Source organism: Pseudopipra pipra, chromosome 2 (genome assembly GCF_036250125.1).
Source record: "Pseudopipra pipra isolate bDixPip1 chromosome 2, bDixPip1.hap1, whole genome shotgun sequence".
Classification (NCBI taxonomy): Eukaryota; Metazoa; Chordata; class Aves; order Passeriformes; family Pipridae; genus Pseudopipra; species Pseudopipra pipra.
In genome coordinates, this window is record NC_087550.1 from 41,525,204 (window position 1) to 41,538,159 (window position 12,956).

Sequence of the window (12,956 nt, forward strand, 5' to 3'; positions counted from 1 at the left end):
ATATGTAATCCTTCCAAGAACAATACCAAACGCCATTCGTCCCTTCCAGGCAGGATGAGTGTGTGAAACCAAGAAAATCAATAAATGGTAAGAAAAAGAACATCCAATCAAAACAGTTGTTTCCTAGGGTAGATAGTATTGGAACTCCCTTGCTGGACCTTCTGGATTGTTTCTGATGGATGCACTATAGAATTCTTGGCAAAAGAAAACAAAAAAAATCCCAAACCCAAAAAAACCCAACCAACCAACCAAAAAACCCCATTCAGATGTAAGCAAAATGTCCTCAAAGACAAGATTGTGAAAACCAGAACAAGACCATTATAAACAAAACATTGAAGAAAACAATTTTTGTGATCTGAATTCTAGAGGCACGTGATAAAACTGTTCCTTGTGAATTCATATAAAAATTTCTCAGTGGCTAGATCCACAATGGAGTGCCCCATTTGAGCAGTCCTGCTACCAGGGGTTTTAAAAATGTGTCAGAAAAAAGGTTCCATAAAGTGTACTGAAATAACCCATAGCATTTATACAGTACAATTGTGTGTTTAAATACAATACAATTGCCTTATCCTGACAGGGCCAGAGGCAATGGGCACAAACTGAAACACAGGAGGTTCCTTCTGAACATTAGGAAACACTTTTTTTTTAGTGTGAGAGTGACAGAACACTGGCACAGGTTGCCTGATGAGGTATGAAAAAACCGTATCTCCAAAAGCCACCCAGAGCCTCAGTAGCCCACTCTAGGTGGCCTTGCTTAAGCAGCGGGGTTGAACCAGATGACCTTCAGAGGTCCAACCAACCTTAGTCAGTTGATGATTCTGTGATTCATGGAGAAGAAGAATCAAATAGAACTGTTTTTTCTCAGTTTTTCCCCTTTTTTTTCGGGAAGTTGTCTAATGAGGGGGAAAGATTGGGTACCAGGAAAGGTCTTTTTATATGCATAAAAGAAAGAGTACCTTCTCTAAGACCTTAGATCTTGGTAGCTATCCATCTGAATACTTGTGGGCACCTGTAGAGCACTACCAAGTGATGTCTGACTTCAGCACCTGGGAGATTATTGTCTACAGTATTGAACTGGCAGCTGTTTCATATCTGTTTCCCAGGTCAAGAGAGCCATGAGGCTGGCTACAGAGACCATCATAGACAAAAAACATGGGGTGCCTGGACAAATATGAAAAGGTTGTCCCATCCCATTCCTCCCCTTCAGCTGATGAGGACTTCTGTCTACTGGTGAAACGTCGACATGGAAATAGAAACAGTGTGGAGGCCCTCAGCAGCTGGTCTTAGACACACAGTCCTCACAGTAGAATAGCTGCCCCCACACCTCCCGTGTCCTAGTAATGTATGTATCCTTGTAGCTTGCAGCCATGTTCCAACTGCTAGTATTCAGATTTCTTAACCTCCTCAGCAGCCAGTCTGGCTTGAAGCTCATCCAAGAACGTACAGAAAGAGCTCACGCACACATAAGATAGGATTTACTGGGAAGACAGGACCATATGTGCAGGGAGGGCCAAAGAAGCACACTGACTGCAGCCTTTTTGCATGCAATCAATTATTTTCATCCACTTACCCCTCTATTTTCCCAACCCTGTTCCTCCCCAATCTACCTTGATACTTCCATTTCCCTGCCTTTGGTCTTTCCCCTAATCAACTCACAATAAATTTTGAACATTTCCACAGTCCCCTTCAAATATGACATAATAAGTTTTATAAAATCCCTAAATGCTTTTACCCTAGATATTGATCCCTATCTCCCCGGCAGTGACCCCTCAACCTGTGCGGTGAGAGGGACCCTCTCCCACTGACACATGATGATGGGTGTCCCCCAGGCAATGGGAGCTCCCCAGGGAAAACTGAAGAGGAGCAGAGACAGGTCAGGGATGACTGGGTCTTTCCTACATGCCAGTGTGTCCCTCTGCTCCTATGTCTGGGGAGATAACCCTCTGATCACAGAATCACAGAATGGGTAAGGGACCATAGTAGGGTCATCTGGCCCAACCTTCCTGCTCAAACATGGTTGTCCAACACATTGCACAGGAAATCACATATACCAATAAATACCTTAGGGTATAATTCATCACACTTAAATTTAGCCTTCTATAATCAGATGTCCAACCCTGCCTCTCCAGTCAGTAAAAAAAAGGAGCACTTCCGCCTCTAAACATGCACTTCAGGCTGGGAGGGATTGCTCTCTGGAGCTCCTGTATGTCTCACTCCAATTATGAGCTGTAAGGGTCTAATAAAGCTACCATGATCCCAGATAGAGAGGCAAAAAGCTGGAATGACTTACTGAACATGTGAACGCTATTTAAGGGTCTGAGGGGCTTCCATGCTAATGAGGAGGCAGGGTTACTCCAAACAGAGGATTCCACAGGAATTATTAACATTTCCAGTAACAGGGGTGACATAAGAGGAAAAATGGACTTACATTTCTCAGATCCAGTATTTACATTTTGGGGAAAAAGGATTTGATATTTCCAGTAAGCAAGATTATACTGGGGAAGGGTGGTCAGCTTTTCCCGAAATAAGGATTTACATAGGGAGGGAGAAAACAATGAGATAACCGATAGGATCATGCAGTCTTTCTACATTCTGCTGGGGGAGATCAGGACAATCCACATGAAATGAATGTCAGTGGATCTTGTCTGGTCTTTTAGATGGTGGTTTTTTCCCAGCCCCCGTGGCCCAAGGTTTCCTGTTTAATCCTAGCAGTTCCTTTTCTGTTGGTATCCGCATTTTGGACTGCAACAATGACCAGTAGCTTTGATTAGTCTGCTTGTTTAACTTTGTAATATCTAAAACTGGTTGAAAGTAATCCTAGCTTTAGGAAGAGAAATGCTCTTCCTCATGGACTCCTGGAACCGTGGTAGGGTTCTGTGTACTGTGATGTACAACATGACAAGTGAAAAGAAGATGGTGGAAATAATAAGCCATAATTTTGTATCAAAAGTAAAAACTGCATTGTTGTTTGGTAAGCTAGCCAGCCTGATGTTAACTACATACATGTATACTCATCAGAATGTTAAATCCTGTTCTGTTATTTACAGAAACACAGATCATGCAGGGTCTGAAGTCTACTGACTAATGCTAAAGTACCTGTGCATTTCATACATTTATAAAAGAAAAAGTGTTTCTAGAGCAATAACACTACATTCTTTCCAACACCATTACAGATTTCATTTCCTTAACATGGAAACCAGAAGTCTGTCTTTAGGAAGCGTGTAACTCTCTTCTTATCAATGTCAAACTCAAATGGCTTTCCTCCACAGAAGAAATAAAGGAAGTCTATAAAAAAAACAGACAGCAATCAAACCAGGTGAATTATGATACTGCAGATGTAAAGATTAGTACGACTCAACAACATCCAGAAAGAGCTCAAAGTAACCTTTGGATACAATTATGCTGCCAAGAGGATCTACTCCCAGGTGTAACCTCTGCAAACCATTGTACAGCATCATGGGAACACCTTCCATGGCAAACCAACTGCATAACGTGCTGAGTCCCACAAGATGACAATACAAAAAGTGTATCTTGAGTGTTTCTTCAGTTTAAAACATCTGCTGGTACACATCAGCTGTGTTGAAACCACCCAGAAGAGTGCATTTCTAGCCAGCTGTGTGCCAGATACCATGCAGGGAAGGAGATATCCAGCCTGGGGCAGTAACATCCACACTGGCCTCTGGGAGTGAGGTCTACAGCTGAGGACCCCCAGCACCACATGTGAGACTTGTTTTGGAGGAAGATGTTATCAGTTGCATGATTTGCTATGAAACAATTAGCATGTATGGGTTTTGATAAGGAACATATGAGGAGCAAGGAGATAACTGGGAAGCTGCGACACTTGGCAGTGTGGGTGTATCCTTGAGTCTAGATCAGCATCTCCCTGCCTAAGCAGTATTCACCCTCATGCAGGAGAAGTTAGTGCCAACTGGGACTCAAAGCAGTCCCATTTTATGGTAGAGGGCCAGGCTGTGATAGCTTTGGTCACAGCAGGTAAACCTTATGTTGTTGAGACATCACTGTCTTGGGTAGTGCTCTTCATGGTGTGATGTGCACGTCAACATAAATACAGATATATCTGTCCCTTCCGCCTTCCCAGATCTGAAGTTGTCGAAGGGGTAAAGTGAAGCATGGGAGCATTACGTGACTGTTTCAGGGTTTTACTGGTCATCTTGAGGGCTCTGAACATCATTTAGAAGTGTCTTTCTCTGCCCAGGCTCTCTCAACCCTATGATTGAGCACTTCATACAGATTTTATTAAGAACAGTTACTCACTTTCATGTTGAAAAACAGCATCAATCTTCCCATTAATTTCTGGAAAGGCATCTCTTATGAGTAATGACTTTCTATCCATAGACTGACCTCTTTTATCATAACTGAGAAAAATTATAAACAACCTGGAGTCAATGAAAACTGCAAACAACTCATGACTAAATAATCTCACCTAATTACCTTCTACCTATCAACAGGTAACTGCATTCATTAAAGATTTTCAGTATCATTTAGGTAGCATCGAGAGAGACACAATTTGCCATAAATAATTATTACTCTAGTAGCTGCACTGGAAGAATTGCTTCTTTTTACTGCACCTCAAGATACATCTAAGAATACTTAATACTGGAACTATTGTCGTAAATCTGCTTAATACTTAATACTTTTTTCTGAGGGACCATGCCTAAAGGAGATAATATATTATAAAAAGATTGCTTTCATGTCATGACTCTGTAAGAAATGTTTATCAGGAAAAAATCTGTGTTTTTTTTCTGAAGTTATAAGTTATTTTAAGTCATTTTACATAAGTACAGCAAGTTATTACATCTTTAGTAAAGTCTATTTTATCTATTAATGCTGGAATAAGAAGGCTTCTGAAAGCCTTCCTCTTCTGATAACTTTGTCCAGCAAGAGATTTAATGATCAAACATCTCATCTGAAATCATTCAAGCTACCAGAATTTGACTTAAAATGTGGAAGTCTGATTTTCTGCTTAAACTGCAAATATGTGTCTGAATAGTTACGTCAGGGTGATCTCTGTAAGCACAATGACTTGGGCATTGTGGTGACAGGCAGAAGAGAAGTTTTGTTCTTCATCTACAAAAGTTAAGGTTAATTACTGCTTTCATTACAGGAGCACCTCCTTTGGCTGTTAGAAATCTATGTCCTGTAAGAAAAACCTGAGCATTAGGGACTGAATTGGAAAGAGAAAACAATAACCATGCACAGCAGATAATTATTTGCAGTACATAGCATTTATCAGCAACTTTATGAAACTATCTGTTAGTAACTGGAAAAGGGTGGGATTCTCCTTCTTACTCCACAGAAACATTTTTATATAAATGGTGAGGTTCTGACTGATTTCCTGAGATGACTCATGGAGCTGTAGAATAGCTTTTTTCCCAAGGCAGATAAATGAAAATAAATAAAGAAATAAAATATTCAATAGTTATATCGATTAACAGGAAAGCTAAAAGCACAGTTTCACCTCCATTTCAAATATTTTTTTCATAGCCAGTTGTGACACTGAAAGAGATTACCAAAAGTGTATGACTAACGCATCCTAAATCATGGCAGGATATTGATCATATGATTATGTTTGCTTCTGTTTAGGAAAGTAGCACAGGAAATATTACCTCCAAAATTTGTCCACTATGAAGTAATATGTTTTCCCCTCATTTTCATTATAGAAAGCAGCATCAATTTTGGTAAGATCCTTTGAAAAGCCCATGGTGTAGAGTTTTTTGGGGTATCCAGGAAGCATGGTATCTCCTTTCACAACCCAGAATTCATTCCCTATGAAGAAAAGTTGATGACAACATACTATCAGAATCTTCTTCTGGGAATGACATAATCCCTTCAATGAAAGCTAATCTTTTAATGGAAAAATACAAAAATAAAATAATGGTTACTTGAAAACGTTCTACATATTAGTTCTAGCAATAGATCTCATCACTTTTTGTGAAAACTGAAATTTCAGTCTTCTTTCATATTTATATAGGTTTCCCACAAGTTTGGAAGAAGCATGTGGTATAATTTTTAAATTCAATAGATAATTTCCCAGAAAGAAAAAAGTCATTACATTTATTTTGTCAGGGAAACTTTTCTGTATGGATATTAAAAAATAAGATACATTTTCTTTATCTTAGATAATATTTTGGTTATCTCTGTGATTGAAGCACACCGATTTTTAGACTAAATTCAAGCTTGTTGGATCCTACAGAAAGAGCTTAAGTACTTTTTAAGCCAGAAAAACTCTCAAGGCTAATTGGAAGACAACATGGGAAAATAAAAAGACAACATTTTACCTTTAAAAATGATGGTTTCATCTTCTTCAGAAATTTCATATGCATCATCAACACCAGGTGGCAGCCGTGGCCAAAACAAAGATATTAAATTAAAATCAGCTGTTCTGACTGCAGGATGTTTGCGCCACATTTGTCTTACATAAATATAGAACAGGTTTTAAATAAAATTAGGTGTTCACACACACTAATGCATGAAACCACATCATGGCAGTCAGGGTAGGATTTATCTAACTAAACCCAACCATGTACCCTGAGCAGTCACATTAAGCTCCCCTAATCTTAATGTAAAGAAAGTTAATTCCATGGTGGGATTGCTCTCATCTTGATCCAGACATCTAAAATAGATCAGAGGAACTGTTTGGTCAGAACATTTGTTTTCCCTTATGCAGAAATGGAGCTTAGAGAGACCTGGAATCACATGGCTGGTATGGAGTAAGACTTTGGGAATGAAGCCCACTCTGGGATTATCAGCACCAGTTTAGAGAAACAGTCAGTGTGTGTGAGGCCCTTCTGCAAAATAATACTTTACTGGCCTTGTGGACTCCAAACTCTGAGGTCAGAACTTGCTTCAATGTTGATTTTTAGGGATGGTTTGAAGCAGGGGAAGCACAGCCCTATCTCATGAAAAGAAGGGGAATCATCTCCTTTACCCTTCTACTTCAGGCCTTGGGATGTCATGCCCTGGAAAGGGACACTTTGTCTGTTTAGCACTGAATCTATCATCCTTTCCTTTTATTATTTTACAAAATCACCACTACAGAGGTTCTTCAAGTAGGTATTGTGTCAAGACTGGTAAACCCTCAGCTGTCTCAAAGCAAGGACAGCAATGAAGGTGTCAAGTGTCCCAGAGCTGGAATTGTGTTTTGCCAAAGCTGAACTCTCCCAGATGCCCAACACTTGGGACTTGCTTACAGCCTAAAGTGAAAACAGTCTGTTTGCAGAGGAGCCATCTTTCTCCGCCCTTTTCACAGCATGTTCTGTAACACAGGTCATCTTCCTCCTTATCCTTTTCTCTCTTCATTTTTCCAGCAGCCTCTTTGTGTTTGCTTTCCATCTCTTCTCCTGATTCCCTGTCTTGCCTTCCTGTCTAGAATGGCTGATATTCTGGCTAAAGTTATTTTCCCATGCTGTGGGGCATAATTTAAAAAATGATACCCAGCTATTTTACTACTAGAAGCTGACATGCTTGTCTTTAAAAAAAACATTATTTCTCCATGGAAAGTAGTGACAGCATCAAAAGTTAAATTGGGGCCACAGTTGTTTGGCAGTGCAGGATCTTTTGGCTCAGTTGTGTCTTTTATCTCAGCAGATTCCCTTTGATCATCGTATGTGTTAGAAGGTGGTCCTAAAAGAAGCAGTTTATGGAAGAAATTATAGAGAGAACTCACTGAGGTATACCCAGTACACAAAACGTCACTGTAAGGTATTCCAAAGTCTTTGAAATTATAATTGCTAGTTAGTCAATAACTGTGAGTTACCATAGAGGTACTGAATGCCAGTAATATCATCCTAATGAAGAGGGAGTACTGAAGGGTCAAATTTCCTGTAAACTGGATGCATCAAAGCATTGGGGTCTTTGGAGTGGAAGAGTCCCAGTGAATGGCCAAACTCATGGGCAGCAACATAAAACAGGTTCGTACCTGAAAACAACAAACAAAAACAAACACACAGCTTTTCATTTCTTCTGAATAACATTGAAGGGCATAAGGTAGTTCAGAAGCTTTCAGAACTGCTTGCCTAAGCAAGTGAAGCTCTCATGGGAAATTCAGTTAGAGATAAAATTCTGGTCAGAAAGAAAAATAATGAAATCATTATAGCAGAGTACAAAGAAATAGCCTGTAGATCCTGTAAAGTCAGCGTGGGAGAAGGACCCTAGGCTTTGTGCAAGTGATATAAATATTGGCAAGAAGCAAGCAGGTTGGAGGAGTGGAGAGAAGGGGGCCCCCTCCCAAATAATTCTCCATCCAGTGCAGCCCTTAACCAGAGGGCTCAGTGGCTTTTTATAGCTATGGAAACCACAGAACAATGCTCCCCCAAATCAGTAGCAATTTAAGCACTTCATAAGGAAGAGACAGACACTGTACCCTTGAATTCATACGCAACTTGCTTCAAGAAGGGCTTGGAGAACTTAATGTCTTACTGTCTGTACTTTTTGTCCAGGTTTTATCCTCATCGAAGTGAGCATCTCCACCAATGTCCTTGCTGGGTGCATAGGCATGAGCAAGGGATCATCCTGGGCCATCAAAGGGGATGAAGTTATTGTGATCTGAGGAGCAAATTCCATACAGAGCTGATGGGGTGTTCATGCACAACTGGGTAGAGTGTGGTAGGTATAGATCCAGTGAACTACAGGCAGCTCCTTACATTTATTTTCCCTCTCCTTCTCCTCATTTGCCTCTATACCCTCCCCCAAAGATTGTCAAGAATTATAGGCATAGCACCTTGAGCAAGAACTGTGTTTTCTGTCTGCTTGTTCAACCTGACTCTGAACTTCACATGTGCTATTAATGGGAAGAAATCATTAGCATTTCAAGTCAACTGCTCCAGACAAACAGTAAACTGGCAGTAACTCATAACGGTTGCTTGGAGTTTTACCTCTGGCTGCAAAGGAGATCATTATGTCTACATCACCTCTATCCTTCTTGATGAATTTCAGTGGAGTCACAGTGCTCCAAACACTTAATGCTTTCTTGATGGCTGCATTGACATCTGCTGGACGCAGGTCTGGTGTGTAGTTTAATATCCTTCAAAATATAAGATAGAAAACCAACTGTGTTTTTGCCACTTGTGCTGTGGAGTATGCCATCTTGACACGAAGAATTCCACTGTAATTACCTGTATGTCAGAACTTGTTTTGCCCATTTTGGCTCTCCTGCAAAGGTAGAGAACCCAGCTATGTCAGGGAATCCACAGTGACATTTCTGTACCAAGTCCAAAGTGCCAGAATCTGGTATTCCAGTCACCTTCAGCTCAAAGAATTCCTGCATTTCTTTCAGTTTTTGGTTCACTGGGCTATTACTTTTCCAAACAAGAGATTCCCCATCTTTCTTAAATTCATAGTAATTTTCAAGATACTTCTAATGAAAAAAAAATAGATAATTTAAGACAGTAAATGGTGTTTGCTTTTGAAGCTCATAAGGTATTATACTAACCCATTTAGTCATGTGTCTCTGTTACTTTTCTTTCTGTTCTATGGCTTTAACAATTGATTTTGTTAAAGCCTGTATGAATACTTTTCTCTTAATGACAGTTTTTTACATTATATTATCACTTTTGCAGTTAACTCAAAATACATTTAAAATTAGTATTTGTCTAGCATTTTCTGATAAGATGCCCTCCACTTACCCTGTGCCCTAGGGTCACCCAGAGTCCTTTATAAGAGGCAGTTTGGAATATATGACTGAATATAAAATTTCATCAGTATTATCCAATTTCCCCACATTTTTGACAGCAATAATTCATTAAAAACCCTAACTTATTTTATGAAGACCTATGTTTCATAGTACCGCAAGTCACATAAATAACCGTGTTTCCACCTGAACTGCAAAACAAACCTAGACTGACTCAGGAATTTAATTGTTTGTAGAATCAACAAGCAAGTGAATACATCATTGGGTTTAATTGTTCTCTAAAAAAGGATAAAGCAAGATGAGTTGGGGCTAAAGAAGCCTTTGTCATCATGATTACACCACCATTCATTTTCCCCACCACCCACCATTTTGAGAACTATTCCATCATGTTATTTATTCTGCAAGCTCCTCAGCCACTGTTTACTAGTTACAGAGACTGCAATGGATGCTCAACAGTTGCTAAAGATCTTCCCAAAGGTCTGCTTTCCTCACCTGGATAAGTTCCATGTCTTCTTCCTTCTTCTGTCTTGTATCTGCAGGAAAAGGACAAGAAAGTGCCACGCATAATAAGAAAAATTGGAGGTTCTCCATTCTCAGTTCCCCTAACCTTTAGAGAAGTCCTTTTTGTCGTCTGCCACACACCTGTTTCACCTTTATATAGTACTTGTTTACTGCATAAAGTTTTCCCTGACTCATTGATGCTCACAATTTCTAGTTAGCAACAGAACATGCAAAACAAGGGGTTTTATCATAAAACAGACTGGTATTGTCTTTCATCCGGTTCCACCCTTGTGCAGCTTTTGTAACATGGAAATATGATTAATGAGAAGATAATAGACCTGTAGTTCATTTTAATAAACTTATTAATATTTCCTTTTTTAAAATCTAGTCTTACTCTCCAAAAATATCTCTTTAATGTTTCCCATTCAAAGTCAGTATTGATTTCAAAAGGGTTGTTGAAGTACCTAAAGGGAAAAACATACACAGAAGGTTATAGAACAAGCAGAAAATTTGTGTTCTAGGTGTTTGGTGGTGGTGGTCATGGTTGGTTGGTTTTTTGATTATTTGGGGGTGGGGTTGTGTTTTTTGTTTGTTTGTTTGTTTGTTTGGTTTGGTTTTTGTTTGTCTTGGTTTTTGTTTGTTTGTTTTGGTTTTTGTTTGTTTGTTTTGGTTTTTGTTCGTTTTTGGTTTTGTTTTGTTATGTTTTGTCTGCAGTTGTTTGTACAGGAGCATGTACTTTTGGAGGCTATTATACTGCCACCATCTTTCCCTTTGATATAGTTCTGGCAGTGCTATAACTCCCTGCCTGATGAAGCAGTGCTTTGTTTATGCAGTTTTTCTTTAATACAGTTCTCACATGGATGAAACTTCCTTTTGTCTGGAGGAAAATGTGGAATTTACAGAAAGAAATGAAAAAAAATTCTCCCAGCATATGTAAAAAGTATAAAAATTGAGCCAAGATGTTTTTGTGCTACTTTTATTCAACAGTTTTTCCACTGTTCTCAGAGAATTGCACAATGACTTTGTATTTCACAGTCTCCTTTTATACTTACTATAAGGTTTTATAAAGTGTGGGAACAAGCTGAGCCAGCCTACACCTGCATTCAGTTAACTAGAACCAAAAAAGAGGGTCGACCTTGACTGAGCGCTGTGGTCTCAAAGTGGAAAACTGCTTAATGGTCTGCGTGACAGCGTGCATGGTTTATACTATGATTGAAAACAATCACAGAATGGTAACGTGTGAACGTGTGAAATCAAAACATCAGGTCAGCAAAATCCTGGGAATTCTAGTTAACTGAATGTCAACACCAGGTGCTGCTTACTCGAGGAGGTTAATAAAAGGGGAGCACAGAGAGAGAGCTGCAGAGAATCCCAAAAATGGAGTAGTGTGTGTTTGCAGTCCCATTCCTTCATTGTCGATAATAAAGCACTGAAGTTTTCTTAATCAAACTGTCTATTGGCTGTCCTAGTCAGAGGAGAGATTCCTCTGTTCTCTATGTCTGTCACTGGTGGTGAGAACTGCTGATACTCAACAACAGGTCCACTCTAGCATTGGGTCCACTTTTCCACACCCAGTCAAGTCACACCCTCCATGAACTGCCACAAATGAGGACAAAGCAGTGGTGATGGTGTAGTCCCTGGGAATCCTGAAAAGAGATGCTTACTGCCATTGAAGACAGTCCTATGTATCTGAGATTTCTTTGTAGGGTTGACACAGGATTTAGGGTACCCCCGCAGCACTGCAGGGAAGGTGGGACGTTGCATGTGCAGAGAGATAAACCCCCTTCCACAGAGCTGTGAAAGGAGAGGTTATAGTACACTTGAGGTATTTGCTAAAATTATTTCCTCCTGAAGAGCACTGTGCTGGTACCAGAAGGATCCCCAGAGCACAGGGTGCCTGTGGCTGTCTGCAGGCGGGACATCAGGGACTGTAGGTCTGGGCAGCTGAAACAAGAGCAGTCCCTGGCAAGGCCGATGGGACTCTGCAGGGGTTATCTGGTCACTGGGGACAGAACTCATACCCTAAGAGCAGATAGCTAGCTGAAGCATTCCCCTTAGGGCAGAGACCCTCTCCCTAGCCCTGGAAGGAGGTGGACAGGCTCAGGAAAGGGCCCAAAAATGGGGCAGCTGAGCTGAGGGGAAGCGATCCCCTGAGGGAGGTTTGATGACTCCCTTCACATGTGAGGTGTCTCTGAGTGGGTGAGAGGAATCTAAATATTGTGTGTAGAGTTCTCCTGTGCAGCTTACACACCCACAATACCTCTTTGCAGAAATAGCTTCTGGGACTTACAGCCCCGCTATAGACTTCCAACATTTTTTCTCTTCCCATATTATCTCCATATATATTAGAAGAAAGAAGAAGCTTTTCAGCTGGCAGTTCTTGGTAAATTTTCCTCACTTATCTTTTTCACTAATGAGAGGGCCTTCAGAAGCCATCAAAAGCATATAGGAAGCTGCTGACGAAATGTATACGGTTTTCTGATTATCGGCCTTCTCAAACACATACTTTTGCTACTCTGTCAACCTCTTTCTCATTTTACTTGATACTATTCACCATTGTCCTCAAGAGATCAATAACCTAGAATATGCTTTATGAAGAAAACTATATAACCACAGAGATCTTTGATGTTGTCCTTTGAGGTGGCTTTATTAATAACTAGTACAATATATAATGACAATCTATTGGCTTGGGTTAAAGAAATCAGTGTGAAAATTGTTATGTTCTCCTCTTTTCAACCTGTAAAAGTGCCTTGGTGATTTTCTAAGATTTCCCATTTCTCCCCCTCTTCTGGAGTCAATCTTTTTC

At 40.1% G+C, this 12,956-nt stretch overlaps 1 pseudogene; it reads right to left on the reverse strand.

Annotated features, from left to right (window-relative positions):
• Positions 1 to 3,104: 3,104 nt before the first annotated feature.
• On the reverse strand, positions 3,105 to 10,240 carry LOC135409529 (stromelysin-1-like; annotated as a pseudogene).
• Positions 10,241 to 12,956: the final 2,716 nt, after the last annotated feature.